At 29.1% G+C, this 14,026-nt stretch overlaps 1 protein-coding gene across 1 annotated transcript in view; it reads right to left on the bottom strand.

Annotated features, from left to right (window-relative positions):
* Positions 1-14,026, bottom strand: part of LOC148301239 (uncharacterized) — a 97,066-nt gene that overhangs the window by 54,547 nt on the left and 28,493 nt on the right. The window lies entirely within an intron of this gene.

The raw sequence follows: 14,026 nt of genomic DNA, 5'->3' as shown, positions 1-14,026 counted from the left end.
GACTACAATATACTAAATATTGGAAGTAAAAACATTAAACTAAGTTGCATAATTAAAATAATACAATAAAGTGTGAAAAAAAAACACACACAATACATGATTTTTTTTTTAAAATACATAATTAAAATATTTTGTGAACTAAATAATTAAATAAGTAAAGTGGATTGTTTTATTGCTATTAAATACATAATTATTATTCACTAATGTGCTATTATCATAAAATATATAATAGACAAATAATAGACAATATACAAAAAAATATGAAGTATAAAACTTAAAAAAAACCTTTAACATAAATACTTAAGACACACTTCTTTTCTTGCATTTGAGTGAAAGTTTGTTTAAACTTGCGCATAATTAGGAATCTTTTAACAGTCGTTGTTTTTTTTCTCTTCAGATAAGGGTAAGCCAACCTATCTGTGATGTTCAAACCCTCCCTAAGGCCTTATCGTTCCGCCCACATCCCTTGCGTGTTCAATATGTTCAAGCGCAATTTAGAAGCAATTCTTCGATTGTAGATAAAAAGTATTGATTAGATTTTATCACTTCACAGTGTTGTTTATTTCTTCTCTGGTAACATTAGACGGAGTATGTGTCATAAAAATATACATTTCTGGCCATCGCATAAATTTCTACAATTCATGCTTTTTATTATGACTGGTTACAACATATGAATGGTTCTAATAAATTGTATTACAAGCGGGGTAAAAAATTATTAATATAAATGATATTCAGTTAGTTAAGTCTACGTACCTCTTAAAAGTAAGCAACGTAAATATTAAATAAGTACATTATATAAAGTCGCCGTGGCGTAGTTGAGTAGACGCTCGAGTGCGAAACTGGCGTCGCGGGTTCGATTCCCGCCAATAGCAAAATGAATTCAAGAAAGATTTATTTTCAATTAGTCTGGGTGTTTATAATGTATTTTTCACATTTACCTTCCTATCCTTACTATCCTACCTGCAGACAAGCCTTTTAAAAGTAGGGATTATTTCTTAAAAAATACAGTATATAGATAGCTAACGTGTAAGATACAGTAAATATAAATGTTTATTGCAACAATATTATTTAAATATGGTGAAATGAATTTATTAATTTGTTTTTTAGTTAACATAATTTAAAATGGATGTGCGTTTATTTTAAAATTTTGTATCAATATATATGGCAGTCTTATAGGATAGCAATAAAATATTTCACGGTATAAATGCACCTATTGAATGTATGTACATACATATATATATTACCTACATTTATGATTGTCTTATAATATAGAAGTTGCTGTGACATTGATTCATTGAAAGGTCAGAATAATGTATTATAAAATTGGTGATTAAATTAATCTACATATTTTTTTCTCGCTGTTTACGAGACTTGACGAATCAGTCATATGAAGGACAAAAATGTAATATAAATTTGATTAGCGTTATATTAATAATTGTATTTCATTACAAAGTAGCTAAGATAACCCCCGTGTCAAATAGCGATTAACCGTATTCTAATTTTATAAGCTGATTATTGTATATTATTTGCACTCTACATACACATGGGTAAATGATAATTCGAAATTAACATAACATATTATCAAAAACATTTAATTTCTCTTTGTTGTTACGTGCGGTGTATTTTTAAGGAATACTTATAATTTTTATACAAAATAATGCATAGTAACAAAACATTTATGTATACGTGGTGATTGAAAACATATACACTCATATATTTAAATGTATATATATATATATATATATATATATATATATATATATATATATATATATATATATATATATATATATATATATATATATATATAAATATGTATATATATATATATATATATATATATATATATATATATATATATATATATATATATATATATATATATATATATATATATATATATATATATATATATATATATACATATATTAAAACATATATATTTGTGTCTGTGTATACCATACATATTGAACAGCGTGTACTACAAGAATTCAATATTAACTTATTGTGCTAGTTATATATTTATTTATTATAATGGTCATAAATTGACTTTCCACAAAATAATTCAAACAATTAGAGGGAAGCCGGTTGTAAACAAAATATTAGAGAAATAACGTAACTCTTAATAAAAAAAAACAACTTTACAATCCTGAAGTACTATGTTGAACCTTAATTGTGGCTATTTTTTCACTTCGACGTCATGGTTATAATTATTGATCTTTGACCTTTCAATTAGTCAGCAAATTTAAAGTAAAGTCTCCATTTTAAGCGAGCGCACAGTTAAACCAAACGTCAAAACTTTTTTGTCGACGTAGCAGTAAATACAATTCCGATAGATATATTTCTCATTTTTAAAACCTACCCTTGCCCATTAACAAAGTAAGAATTACTACAGTCGTAATAATTGTGCTAAGGGGACACGCAAACCTAAACAACCAAGGAAGGATTTTTTACAAGTAAAACTACAAAGTATGCATAACCTCTGAACTTTTGTGTAAGTAGTAACCTTTTTAACTATTCAATTTCCCGAAAGAAAAGTAAAGAAAATTAATGAAATTTTTACTTGTTTTCGTTCTGTCGGATTCAGTTAATATGGCAATGTGTGAATCATATTTTTGTCTTTTTTTGTCTAGCACGTTAGGCTAATATGGTTAAGGTCTCAAGTTCGCTTCATAGAATCTTGTTTGACCTGCTATAATATTAAAAAAAATATTTAATATTAAAGCATCGATACAACGAAAAACATATGTCAACTTCATTTCAGAAAAAATAAATTGAAAAAAAACATATCGACAACATAATGCACTCCAATACAGAAATAACTACAGCATATGTGTATCTCTCTAAATTATAGAGAGTACCTTATCAAATGTTTTATGTTATATTTCTTTATAATATTATAGTTATATAAATATATAATATAATAATGTTATATAAATAAAAATTCTAGTGTTATATTACCTTAGAACAGAGATGGAATGAATATAAAACTCTTCTCAGTATTATCTTGAATGAATGCTGAAAATTATTACTTATTTACTGAACTAAAATTGATAATTTTGCACGATTTTTAATTCTATTTCTTGACTTTGTATTGGATAGTTCATGAATAATGTAACAGCTCCATAAAGGGTGGATTCCTATAATACCGGAGCATAGCGCAAGCTGCAATTTACAAGTAGGAATTTTGTGCCTTAAATGCTACATTTATGGAAAAATATTCCTTTAAATACGAATTTGATGTCTGTATTTTGTAAGGAAATGATACGCTTAAAATGCAAGAGCCGTAAAAGCAAAATGAAAAGGCGATGAAAAAATGCTAATGCTGGTTTTTTATTCTAAATATATTCGTTTCTATTTGTAGTTTATTATAAATAGTTCGTTTATTCGGGAAGATAATATGCTTTGCTGAGCACCGAATTTTCGTTATGATGTAATTTGAGATATAAAAAAAAAACAAACTAAAATTGGTATGTCGATGACATTTCATAAAAGTAATGCAAAAAAAGTAAATAATATTTGAATCTTTAGTGGCATAATCAGAAGTACATAATAATTTTCATTCTTAAAAGCTAGAAGGTATTAACTAGGATTTCTACCCGTCAATGCTCATAATTTTGATTTTTGGACCTATGGTTCCATTTGGTTCAAGAAAGAGGAGAGTCCTTCGGATCAACAAATGCAGATCTTTCGGTACAGATGTAAGACTTCGAGCTAAAAACAATCGTTGTGTTATCAATTATAACAAAGAAAATTTTAAAAATCCAGATTTATATGAAAATATTTTTTTCTTTAATATCTTATGATAAAATAATCATATTCAGTCACCACAGTTAAAATGCCGTTAAAAAGTGAAACAAATACCGTAAAGAAGAATAGATTAATAATAATTATAACCAAAGTTTAAAAAGATTTTATTTTATTCACTCCTTAATTTTAAAATTATTACATATTGATTTAAAATAAATATATTTTCAGATAATTAATAATGTTGCCATTGATTTATTATAAAAATTTGTCATTTCAAGATATTAAAAATAAATTAATCTAAAGATGTACCTGCTTAGAAGTTAAGAATCTTCAAGTTATTTCACTCTTCGAATTATCTAAGTAGGGCACCGATGATAAGAAATGATTTTCTCGAAGCCTGCAATCTATCGGTGATATCGTGTCGAATTACGGGGTAGACATACGAGTATGTGGGCATGTAAGCTGTACGTAGGGACTCCTTGTAGTACCGAGGGAGCTAAGGTTACATTCTTGGAATGTTTCCAAATATTCAGTAATGCACTGCATCCGATGGAACATGTACCATAATGTGAAGTAGCTATCTGCAGCCGGTAAAACTGATATAAAGTCAGCTAAATGTGGATATTAGGATGGTCTTTTATAAGCGTGATCGGATATTAAAGCCGAGTTGAGGTAATTTATCAAGAGCGCTGACTTTATATATTTTTTCTAATTTATTATTCGAAAGGAAAAAAAAGAGTTTCTCCATGTGTTATTGTTGTACAAGGCGGGTAGGTACTAGTGTAATATATATTTTTAAATGCAGTTTTTGTTACTTTATTGACTTTTAACAGATTTTAAGAATACGGGTATTTCAAATATAAAATTAAGCCACGTTGGCTGATGTGCGTGTTTACAGTATATTTACTAATATTTATCTATGCGTCTATCATTATTTCGCTTGCCACAACGTTATCTACTTTTGTACTGTGTCTCTCTATAACAATCAGAACTTGTACAGTTATCAACACAGAGAACCAAACCGAACCTCGGTCATTAGCGTGATCACGTACCTCAACAAAACACGCATAGACTTGGAGTACCAACATGTAAATATAATATTAATAAAACAAAATAAAACACACGTAATACATAAATAAATGAAAAAGGATTTCATATTTACATTCACACTGGTTTAGAGATGCTAAACTTACGACTCACGTGCCGGTAAAATGACATGTTGACATTTGTGATAATGAAATTTGAAAAAAGTTGTTTACCAAAATATTCTTCTAAGATCGACTTTTTGTAAGATGTAAAATGTGAAGTATGTATGTAAAATAATGTAGCAAAGTTTTACCATCACATGTGTTAGGGTTGATTTCAAATCAAGCAGTAACGCGAAAATGACCTTAGAATGTTGTCATATAAATAAAAAAATATTTATTCAATTTGGTAAAAAAACATCCACATTTTTTTTATATGTAATGTAAATAATATAAAAAAACCATTAGTAGCAACGAATCTTTATCTATGGAGCAAAGCTAGCATGATCGTAGAAAAACAATTCCAAATAAAAAAGAAAAACACGTGAAAATCCTAATTTTTCTTTTTCTGTTTTCAAATTGAAAACAAATAAGAAAATCTTATTCCATAGGAGATGACCCTAACATAGGGCTCACATTTACCTAAAATGAATATATAATGCGTGTTTGTTATATCAACGCTGAATAATATGCGTTAGCAAATTAAAAAAAAATAAAAATCTGGAAGATAGTTAAAAAATATTTCATACAATAAAGATGTGAAATATATTTATACCAATAAATATGGTAAATCTCCTCACTAGCATGTTTTAAACGTAAGTCTTACAAATGCACAATTAAAATATTATTAATCCATACTGTGTTCTGATAATTATGTACATCTGCTTAAAATATTAAAAATACGCATATTTTATATATGCCTGTGATGGGAAAAAATATTATAAAAAAATACAAAGTTAGCGAAAAGGTAAAAAAATAATTTATACACCCCGAGTGTATTTCAACGGCAGTTTCAAGAGGTCACTTTATGTACCTACCTGAAGTTTTAATGCAAACATTTGGTCACGACATGAAAATCATGACTGAAAATCATGTCAATGAATTTTTCACTAAAAACTAGTTGACGTAGGGCCTAGTATTATGCATAAAATATTATTTAAGATGAGAAAAGAGTACGTTTAAAAAAAATAAACACTCAATTTAAACCCAAAACCATCGGTTATTATTATCAAAATCATAAGATTTTTACGGTCGTTTATATTGTTACTTGATTTTAGAATATTATGCCATCATGCGAAGAAGTTTTGGCCTTTGCAATGGTTGCTGGATGATTTCATCCAAATCAGTCCTTATTTTTTATTTTACCGTAGTTTCAAAGGTGTTTTTAACACGCGAACCCTATTTTACATAAATATATGTAGTATGAAATAGTCCAATAAAATCAAATTTGTTATTCAGTTTCTGATTAAGTCTATGGATGTTTTTTTTCACAATAACATCCTTAAGTATCCTTGCTATTGTTTTTTTTAATTACCTATCGTTCAAGTGGGGTAGAGTGGATTCGAACCGAAATACTCAGACTCAAGAGTCCGAGACACTAACCACGGGAACACAACCCGAAACTTTCAGTTTTATAGCCTTTGCGTACATGTGAGAAGATTCGCCCTTTATTATTAAAGTTACTATAATTTCATGTTATTCATGAGTGAAAATTATACGCAAAAACACTCGTTTTTAAGTTCCTTAAAAACGAGTGTTTTTACATAAGTTAAGTTTTTAAGTTACTATAATTTCATGTAATTCACGAGTGAAAAATTCTGGGCAAAAACGCTCGCTTTTTAAGCCTGTTCTTTTTTTGATACTGTGATTAATAAATAACACGGCCTCCTCCATTTTCAACGCGAATTATTTGATGTAGACAAGCGAAAGTAAAAGAACACATTTTTACAATAAATTAGAAACAAGATTTAGAATTTCATATTAAATTGCAATGTGCGAGTATGTATATGATATACATACGCATTGTAATGAATTAAACTGTATGTATAAGATACGAGATCTGCAAATCAAGTACTGAGAAGTGTGGGTCAGCACGAGATATCGACTCATATCATTTTGTCTCATATTATTGACTGACATCAAATACAACCATAAGCAATTTATGACATTAATTATGTTCATACACTTTTGACATCTCTACATAAAAGAAAAAGAAAATGGAGGTCCCAGCGTTTACGGGGTTTACGACCGTCATATGCTGGTTTAAGTGATCACTTTAAGAAGCCTATGATGGTCGCAAGCCCCGTAAATGCCGACACTTCTATATTCTTTTTCATCTACAATATGTTGAGATGTCAAAAAAAAAAAGTTAAATAACTCCCATAATTGGAGATAATCTAGATTTGGACACACTCAAAATGTTGCTTCGTTCATATGGATATTTTTATTGAAATATTCATATGGAAATCGGTTCAGAAGTAAACCGAAAAATGTTTTTCGGGGCGTCTGACGAGAAGAAAATTAATTTTCTCTGTAACTAACCACTACAGACTAACCAAAAGCATTAACAATGTTAATATGATTTACGGATATGGGCGCTACGAACGAATATGATAAAAATAATTTTTATGAATATGAAATCGCAGAAAGCCGTGGCCTCGAATTATAATCCGACAATGGTACAATATGCTTTCGCTGAAGCGTCGAGTCACGGCTCTCGGACTAAACGACACCCCTGAAAAGATGCCACTGAAAGGCGTCGATTCCATCCACAAAGCGTTGTGGCGTCGGCGTCGCACACTTTATTTACCCAACTGAATGGAAAAGGAAATTAATTTATGATAACCGACGGTACAACTTACGTTTTTAAATCGTTCTCATTGAGTAAAGTAATGTGTTTTGACAATAGTATAATGATGACATTATTGAGTAAGTACAATGATCAAAGCTTTTTACGTAGCACAAAACGAAAGAATCAGATAACAAGAATTTCGTTAATTATAAGCTTAAATAATAAAAATGAAAATCATATTTTCTGGCGTTTCTCATGTGTGTGATTATAATCCAGAGTTCGGACCTCACATGCTAATAAAAGATTTTCTGCTTAATAAAAAGCTTCTTTTCATCTCACCAATAGATGTCTCTAGTGAAGTTCTAGTGATTAAAAGACAATGTTTTAAAATTGGTTTATATATATATATATATATATATATATATATATATATATATATATATATATATATATATACATGTGTATATATATATATATATATATATATATATATATATATATATATATACATGTGTATATATATATATATATATATATATATATATATATATATATATATATATATAATATATATATATATATATATATATTATATATATATATATATATATATATATATATATATATATATATATTTATAAATATATATATTTATATATATATATATATATATATATATATATATATATATATATATATATATATATATATATATATATATATATATATATATATATATATATATATACATAGAACTTCCTAGAATTTGCGTAGTGTGGTTGTCAATAATGGGTTGAATTGGTGCACTTTACACGTGTGTAAAGTGATCAATTAAACCAGCCTATGACGGTCGTCAGCTCCGTAAATGCCCAAACTTCCATATTCTTCTTCATCTTTGATAAGATGTCAAAAAAAAAGAATTTCGTTAGCTATTATACACGTAACCAAGGTTGCCAATCTGTAAGGAATTTCCCAAACTGCGGAGAATCTCAACTTGATTGGGGAATTTGTGGGGATCGGCACTATGTGGGGATTTTAACATTTTAACATTTATTCATGTCCGCCTCCGTAGTGTAATGGTCAGCACGCTCGGCTACCGTTCTGGAGGTCCCGGGTTCGATTCCCAGAGGGGGGTCAAATAAATATTAGTGATTTTTTCACTGTAATATTTATTCAATATTACCCTGGACTGGTACCTGAAGCGGAGGGCTGATCACCTTTCCTTCATGTGTAAACGATCAAGATAACACTGCGTTTATATGACGCAGTGTCCTATGCACCATTGGGGTTCGGATAAGGGTTTTATTATTATCATTATTCATAAAAATGTTTTGGAAGTATATTTTTGCGTGTTCTTTTAGTATTATTTTTTATGTGTTTAACATAATTGTTTGCATTTTCATTTTTTAAGCTCTGTTTATATGCTACAAAATAATGAGTTAAGTGTTTCAATTATTCTTTTTGTGTACTATGTAACTAAAAATATAATATTAGCAATTTTTTTAGACTGTACTTTCTTATATATTTTATTTCGTGTCAAATGCATTTTTAATTATTATGCATTTTATGTAAACGCGCAATTAAGGCGTTAATATTTAAAATTAAAATGAATAAGTAGTCGTTTTTTTTATAAAAACTGTTTCTTTCCTTGGGATAAGTATGTGGGTAATTTGTGGGGAGTCGAAACTTTGTTTTTCCCCAATTTGGGGAATTTGAACTAGATTTTAGGAGAATTATGAAAATTGGCTTTGGCAACGCTGCACGTAACCTATCTTCATTATAAAAAATGTATAACTGTTAGGAGCCTAAAAATAAAAACTTTTTATAACCTACCTTTTTTTTACAAATTAATATAACTACTACTACTATTACTATCACACCATTTCTCCGCAGGGGTAGGCAGAGAGGATGGAACGCCACACTCTTCCGTCCTGACATACACTCTTCGCTTCCTAGACATCCATACATCTAGTCATACATACCCTCCGATTACGCAGACTTTTGATACCGCCAGATTCTAGGTTCTTATCTGATCGGATCGTGCAAAGTCTTTTTCGGCTATCCTCGTTCTGTTCTCCCGCTCACAATCGCCACATATATCTTCTTAGTCATTCTCGTTATCCATTCGCTCCGAATTAATTTTGATTACTGATATACGTAAAAACATATAATATCAAGATATTTTGGAAAAATCAAATATCTGTATGTACCTAATGCTCTTATATAAAGTACTATTCACAAATAGACTTTGGATTATATTTCAGTTTTATGTTTTAAAAAAATATATTAATATGATCGACATATGGCCATGAGGGCCCATATAAGATAAATTAAAAGTTTCATATTACTCTCCTTTTTGGCAACCAAAACGGAAATATTTCAATATTATAACCAAAAATATTGGGCGTTTTCAGCGTTGAATACAAAGTATCTACTTTAAGAGTATTCAGCAGTAAATTAGATAAAACAAGTCGTTATTAATGAAATATTATATATAAATCGTCGGCATGTTTTTGATGTAAATACATTCATAATATTCACGATAGACATCGATCGAACAAAAACAAATATAATAAAATAAAATAAAAACAGTATAATAGCTGGTAAATAAAACCTCAATGTCAGCATTACAAAGTGCTTTAAATTTATAAACAAAACGTTTTTCATTTATTAACGAAATATTATGAATATTAGGAATCATGAATTGGCAGTTTTTAAAAAAATGTAAATACAAAGTATAATTAACAATACATATCGATCGAATAACCAACGGAAAATAATATTTAAAAAAAAAGCATCTTAGCCAGTAAATATAACTTGAATGTTAGCATAACAAAGTGCTGTAATTTTATTAAAAAAACGTATTTTATTTATTAATGTAATATTATGTATTAATCGTTGGCATGTTTTTTATGTAAATACATAGAAATATTTAAGATAGATATTGATCGAATAACGAAGAAAAAAAATCATTTAAAAAAAAACAGTACAATAGCTGGTAAATGTAACTTGAATGTCAGCATTACAAAGTGCTGAAAATTTATTAACAAAACGTATTTTTAGCCAGTCATGGCGCACGGTGGATGAGTTGTAAAGGTTCTTGTTTACTTGGGAAAACCGCTGCCAATTAGTATCTCATTGTTCGTTAAAAACCTTTCATAATCATTATTCCGCCAAAGGTTACTCACTGCAAATTATATAATCGAACCGATCGAAGGACTTCCAGCCAGACTCATCTACATTTTTTGTTAAGTCGATACCGGTATTTCTTAAAATACGCGCATTCGTGAGATTTTCAAACACGCTTAGGATTAATGACATTTAATTGGGAGTCGATATCAAGGAAGTTATAGTTTTGGAAGTTCGCGTGTTTTGAGCGATTTAATTTTCCTCCATTAGTTACGTTATGAAGTAGAAGAATAATTACGATATTAATTTGAAGCATATTTAAAATTCCAAAATGCTTAATTGGAAAGATTCGTACGATATTTGGAATATTTGATGCCAAAATAAAATAAACGTCATCGAGTCATAGGGAATCTGCAGGCCATTATATAATATTTAAAATAATAAAAATACATTATATTTATTTATGATAAAATAAAATAAGTTATAATATCTCTTACCAAACCCTAAAACATAATTTCTTTCTGATAAGGTGTGACTAAAATTTTTATCAACCACTTTACACCCACCTAATAAATAAGATGTTGTTACATTTATATTTAATATATCATGCAGCTTCGCCGCAGGGGTAGGCAGAGAGAATAGAACCCCACACCAATCTGTCTTTGTAAACAATCTTCGCCTCTTCCACATTCATGCATCTCCTCGTACGTACCCGCCAATTTATTCCGACTCCTGGCCTGACCACGCCGAAATACTTAATCGTACCCAGTTTTCCTCGATCTTCCTTTGCTTCTATTACCAACTACATTCACCTCATAAATTTGTTTTACCATTCGTTCTTCATTTATTTGATCCATTTGCCTAAACCATCTCAACACACCTTTCTCAATTTGATCGATAATGCTTGTCTCAGCTTAGCATTCTTTCCTTATATCATCACTCAAACATCTATCATACAACGTTTTGCCGCACATTCGTGTATTACAAATTACAAGTTTATTAATAAAACACTCAAGTTTCGACTATACTTTCGATAAAGCGTTCACTTATTGGCTGTTGAAATACAAACATAATACCAACATATCGCTCACTCCTTTCAAGAACGTCATAAATCAAAAATCGTCAATTTTCAGTTGTGCAAGTTTTCGGAATGCCTAGAAAATGTACTATATCCCAGCAAAACAGGCATATTTTTAACTTAATATTTACCCGCTACAGGGCAGAAAGTCTGTTTTTACATTTTGAAGAAAAGGTATCGTTTTATTATTTTTTAAAATATACAAAATATTTTTCAAATGGAGAAAAAACTTTCACATTTTACCTAAAAAGATCTGTTGCACAGTAAAAAGTTCAATAAGTGGCTTGATATTTATTTTTAATACATTGTATTATATTTAAACTTTAAAAACGTTCTCCTGAAAAATCAAGTTTTTTGATTTATGAAGTTCTTGAAAGGAGTGAACGATATGTATTTTTGTATTCTTTACCTATAATATATTACTGAAAAATGCAAAAACTAAATGAAAACCCAGGGCAACAATTACTTACGGAATTTAACGTTTTAACTAAGTAATGTAGATAACTTTGCTGTTAGTTAGTTAGGCTTTTATTTCTAATGACTTTTCTATTATATTAGAAGTCACTGTTAAAAAAATGTTTTTTTTTTTAACGTAAAGTATTAAAATTTATATTAAGCTCATAAATAGATATGAAAAAAATTAACCTTCCCTAGCGTTGAACCTAGATTGTAAACAGGCTATTCTACGGTAAAAGGCATAAAGTTTTAAGTGTCACATTTGTGTTCAACTGTAATGGATTAAATAACGCAACCAAGGTAAATTAAGTGATTACGAAATACACTTCAAACCTTTGCACAAATGTTGTATTCAATAATATAAATTAAAACAAACAAAAAATTAAGGGCGAAACTAATAGAACGGAATTGGTGTCAACTTAAAAAATCAAAAATATCGATTCCTGTAATCAAATAAATGCCACTTTTTTTGAAAAAAACGGATCGAAAATCAGTTTTAAAGTACCAAAGCTATTAAACATAAAAACCCTATTTCCCACCCATTAATAAAATCCCATTAAAAATAAAAACTAATTACCATTTTTCTAGTTGCATTCAATTTCAATTAATCTCTTTTTGGCTAATTCAATACTTTCTTCGGTAAATTTCTTGTTTTATAAATTTCTCCTAATATCTGAAAACACTTTAATTTTAGAGTATTTTATAACTTTCTCTTCTTGTGAACGAAGATTTGAACACACTTAAATGTTGTGTATGTAAGTGTGTTTACAATATTTCGAATGTAAATCATAAATGAAATCGGTCCTAGAACTGATCCTTTGGGCAGTCCCAAAATTATTTTCTAAAAAAAGTAAAAGTTATTAATACATATTTTTTCATTCATTCGAACCCTTATCCACACCCTATGGTGCATAGGGCACTGCATCGTATAAACGTAGTGTTATCTTGATCATTAACACTTGAAGGAAAGGTGATCAGCCCTCCGCTTCAGGTATCAGTCCAGGGTAAAATTGAATAAATATCAGAGTGAAAAAATCACAAATATTTATTTGACCCCCCTGGAAATCGAACTCAGGACCTCCAGTATGGTAGCCGAGCGTGTTGACCATTACATTACGGAGGCGGACTATTAATACTACGGAGTTAAATGATTATTTTCGTATGAAACCCAGCCCTGATCCAGACTACCGCAAAGCACCTCCCACCATATCTATTTTTAATTCGCTCTCAGCAATCAGGGAAACTCGTTAGGCCAACGCGACACATTGATTTTCCATGCTTTGCCGTGAATATTTTAAGTCCTTATTATTCTTCACACACGCGCACATAAACACTTAAGAATATTTTGATTGTCATGAATATGATTCGTTAAAAAATACGCGTATAATAGGAGAGGTTGGCTAGCCTACGAAATATTTTAATTTCAAAACACAACACTATTCGTTTTAAATAATACTTTTTACGTAACGCTTCATATGCAGAATCGTTTCTTTTTATGAGTGTTTGTTTTTACTTATTATATTATATATTATTTAAAAAATGCACTAATGTTTGTAATTGTTTCGTTAAATACTTCGTTTCTATACCAGAAACTCCAATAGGGATCTGTATCCGTAGAGTTTGATTCCAATGGAAAGATAACGTTTTAACTTGAGACTTCAGGACCATTATATTTAACGAATTAAGTATTAAGAAACCGGTTGTCGATCCGTTTTATCAGCATTAACGTTACAGATTCACTGGGTAACTCTCAAATTAATTACTAATAATAAAAACTTGCATGTTGCTGAATTGAAG

The sequence above is a fragment of the Brachycentrus maculatus genome, unplaced genomic scaffold (genome assembly GCF_059751285.1).
Source record: "Brachycentrus maculatus isolate JH-2025_06_01 unplaced genomic scaffold, ASM5975128v1 h1tg000589l, whole genome shotgun sequence".
NCBI classification, from domain to species: Eukaryota; Metazoa; Arthropoda; class Insecta; order Trichoptera; family Brachycentridae; genus Brachycentrus; species Brachycentrus maculatus.
The sequence above is the reverse complement of the archived record's forward strand: the minus strand, read 5'-3'. Positions and strand labels throughout refer to the sequence as shown.